The sequence below is a fragment of the Brassica oleracea genome, chromosome C1, assembly GCF_000695525.1.
Source record: "Brassica oleracea var. oleracea cultivar TO1000 chromosome C1, BOL, whole genome shotgun sequence".
Classification (NCBI taxonomy): Eukaryota; Viridiplantae; Streptophyta; class Magnoliopsida; order Brassicales; family Brassicaceae; genus Brassica; species Brassica oleracea.
In genome coordinates this window covers 34,394,244-34,398,612 of record NC_027748.1, presented here as the reverse complement: position 1 = coordinate 34,398,612, position 4,369 = coordinate 34,394,244, and positions in this window count along the sequence as shown.

Below are 4,369 nucleotides of genomic sequence, written 5' to 3'. Positions count from 1 at the left end.
GAGGAAGAATTTTACTGTTCTTTTGTTTATGGTTTGAATTTGGAGGAAGAGAGAAGGGAGCTTTGGAGAGATCTCAAATCCCATCAAGATTCTCCAATTATCAGCAAAAGGGCGTGGATCATTCAGGGAGATTTTAATGAGATACTATCAGGAATTGAGCATTCAGTAGAAAGCTCTTCTCATGATTCTGTGGGTATGAGAGAATTTCAAGAAGTTGTTGAGTATTGTCGTTTGCTGGACATGTCGTATCAAGGTCCAAGGTTTACCTGGTCAAATAAGAGAGATAATGGTATTATCTGTAAGAAGTTGGACCGGACTTTGGTAAATGAGGTATGGCTTCAGAGCTATCCTCAATCATATTGTGTATTTGAAGCTGGTGGCTGTTCGGATCATCAGAGATGCAGGGTTATCATAAAAATGGATCTGTTGAAGCCAAGAAAGCCCTTTAAATTCGTAAATGCGCTTGTTGACACTCTGGAATTTCTCAGGGTGGTAGAGAGCTTCTGGTCTGGAACTGAGAATCTGTTTGTCTCAACTTCTGCTTTGTTTCGGTTGTCAAAGAAGCTAAAAGCTTTGAAGCCACTATTGAGGAATCTAGGAAAAGAAAAATTTGGAGATATTTTTAAAAGAACAGGGGAAGCATATAAGGTTCTCTGCGAAGCCCAAATCAAGACATTGGAGGATCCTAATCAGAATAATGTGGTGGCAGAATCAACTGCTTATGGAAGATGGTCTCTTTTGTCAATGGTGGAAGAGAGGGTTATCAGTCAAAAAGCAAAAGTCCATTGGCTAAGTGTGGGAGATGGAAACAATAAGAATTTTCATCAAGCAGCTAAAGTGAGAGAAGTTAGAAATGCCATAAGAGAAATCAGGAGGCTTGATGGTTCAGTAGCAGAGAGTCAAGAAGATATAAAGAAGGAGGCAGTGGATCATTTTCGAAACTTCCTCACACATATTCCTTCAGACTACAGAGAAGTGCCAAGGGATGAATTGAAGCTGCTTCTAAACTATGAATGTTCTGAGGAAGATGGAAGAATGTTGATTGGGGTAGTTAATGCGGAGGAGGTTAAGAAAGTTCTATTCTCTATGGCAGCGGACAAGTCTCCAGGCCCTGATGGCTACACGAGTGAGTTCTTCAAAGCTTCATGGTCTATTACAGGCAGGGATTTTGTGGTTGCGGTTCAATCATTTTTTGAGAAAGGTTTTCTGCCAAAGGGCATCAACTCCACCATTCTGGCCCTTATACCAAAGAAGAATGATGCCACCTACATGAAAGACTATAGACCTATCTCATGCTGCAACGTATTGTACAAGGTAATCTCAAAAATTCTTGCCAATCGCATGAAAAGACTTCTGCCATTGTTTATATCGCTAAACCAATCAGCATTTGTTAAGGATCGTCTGATCATGGAGAATGTTCTTCTAGCTTCGGAGTTGGTAAAGAGTTATCATAAGAACTCAGTCACAGAGAGATGTGCAGTGAAGATTGATATATCAAAGGCTTTCGACTCGGTTCAGTGGTCGTTTCTGCTATCTGTTTTGGAAGCTTTAAATTTTCCAGCAAAGTTCATTCTCTGGATTAAGAAATGTATAGAGTTGGCGTCTTTCTCTATTCAAATTAACGGGGAGCTGGCAGGATATTTCAATAGTAGAAGAGGGCTACGTCAAGGATGCGCACTCTCGCCATACTTATTTGTGATCTGTATGCAAGTGTTAACAAAGCTCCTTGATAAAGCTGCAGTGGAGAGAAGGATTGGCTACCACCCGTATTGCAGAGATTTGAATTTGACTCATATATGCTTCGCTGACGATGTCTTAGTCTTCTCAGATGGGAAAAAGAGTTCAATTGAAGGGATTCTAGAGGTGTTTCAGGAGTTTGCTAAGATATCAGGCTTGAATATTAGTCTTGAGAAATCTACCCTGTTCTTGGCGGGAGTTAAGAGTGAAGATAGCGCTTCTATACTGGAGCAATTCCCATTTGAAGCTGGTTCACTGCCAGTAAGATATCTTGGTCTTCCCTTACTAACAAAGAAGATGAGTGTACAAGATTATTCTCCTCTGATATCAAGAATAAGAACTCGTGTTTCTTCTTGGACTGCAAAGCACTTGTCATTTGCAGGAAGACTTCAATTGATTGGTTCAGTGATATACAGCATCACCAACTTTTGGATGTCGGCTTTTCGCCTCCCGAGTCAGTGTATAAAGGAAATCCACAGCATCTGCTCTGCTTTTCTCTGGTCTGGGCCAACGCTATCCACACGGAAAGCAAAAATTGCATGGGCTGATGTTTGTAAACCAAGAGATGAAGGTGGGTTGGGTTTGAGGAATTTGTTGGAAGCAAACAGAGTGGCTTGTCTGAAGTTAATATGGAGAGTGTTATCTGCAAGGTCTTCGCTATGGGTTAAATGGATTTGGAAGTATCTCATAAGGAAGGGATCGTTTTGGAGTGTAAATGAAAGGAGCACTCTAGGCTCTTGGATGTGGAGGAAACTCCTGAAGATGAGAGCTGTTGCAGTGCAGTATTTTAAGGTGGAGATAAACAGTGGCTCTACTACTTCTTTCTGGTTCGATAGATGGTCACCTTTGGGGGTTCTTATTGATTTCACTGGAGGAAGAGGCTGTGTAGAACTAGGTATTCCAATAAATGCAACGGTGGAGAGAGTCATTCAAACTTATAGGAGAAGAAGGCGTAGAGTTCCTATTTTACAGCAGATAGAACAAGAGATTATGGCTCTGCAGGAGAGAAGTCTTAATCAGCTGGATGATGTTTGTTTGTGGAAAAGAGAGAGTGGTGACTACGCATCGGAGTTTTCTACTTCCCAAACTTGGAACTTGTTACGAGAGAAGAAGCAGAAGGTTCCCTGGTCTAAAGGTATTTGGTTTCCTGAAGCCACACCAAAATTCTCCTTTATGGCATGGATTGTCATTCATAACAGGCTGGCTACTGGTGATAGGATACTTAAGTGGAATCCTCAAGCAGTGTCTGTTTGCTGGTTATGTAAAACACATTTGGAGACTAGAGATCATCTTTTTTTCGAGTGTGAATATTCAAAGGAAGTCTGGTTGGGGTTAACTAGAGGCTTAACAGGCAGTGGAGTGTGTCAATGGTCGCAGGTTATGCAGATACTGATCAATGGTTTACATGAAAGGGTAGTGACGTTCTTATGGAGGTATTGTTTCCAATCTGTTCTTCATGCGATTTGGATGGAGAGGAATACTAGGCGTGTGGAGGATAAAGCTCTGCCAACTTCTTGTCTTATGATAAAGTTGGACAAGCAGGTCAGAAACAGAATTACTTCTTTGAGAAAGAAGAATGGAGGTAAATATGAGAAAGCAATGGAGGAATGGTTTAAAAGAAGGTGAAGAAAGGAGTATAGAAGTTAAGCAATAGATATGAGTTCTTTTTTGTAATAGGAAGCAGTCCCCTCTGTAAAAAAGTTTTTTTGAAGTGAATAAAATTTAAAATTCTTTCAAAAAAAAAAAAGAAGTTGTAGATTTTAGAATCCGAATCTTCGCCAACCTAGGCTCTAAACATAAATTTCACAATCTTTCGGCTAACATCAGATTTTGACATTGATGTAAAGAAAACCCGTAGAGGATGCAAACCAGCTTTGAGCTCGCGAGAGTGGCGTTCATCGGAAACATACTGCGACTTGACATTGTCCATGATCTCATCGTGCCTCCTCTCCGTAATCTCCATTTTTATTTTTTGCTTCTCGATTTCAGCTTCAGGCGTTCGGGTTCAAAGGCGAGAGAAGACGAGCTCATTTGACGAGACTCTCCTGTCAAATATATAAACGGAGCTCAAAACCTCCAGAAAACTTGCCAATGGGCCCTGTTGAATCAAACTAATGGGCCTTCATTGGGTCAGATCGTTAAGTCTTTTTATACTATAACTAGATTTTTTACTCGCGCTCGTAGCGCGAATCTGCTTTAATAATTTAATTTAATTTTGTAATATTTTTTAAAAAAAAGATGAATTTCGTAAAAAACATTTTTATTAATATTATTAAAATATTATTTTATTTCCTATTTACATTGTTTTTATAAATTTGTTATTTTTGAACTTAGCTATTTATTTGTTTGTATTATAAAAGTAAAATTACTGTTACTAAAGTATTTATAGTTTCTTATAAGTACATAATTTTAATATCACATAGATTTCTCAGTACATATACACTACTATACTATGCTATACACTACTATGAATACTTTATTAATAATTAGTTTTATTTTTTAATAATATTAAGATAATATAATAGAAAATTGTTTTATATACATTTTTCTATGAAATTTATTTAAAGTGTGCTTTATTATTTTTCATAGTTAAGTTTTTATACAATTTTACCATTTAAATAACTAATATTTA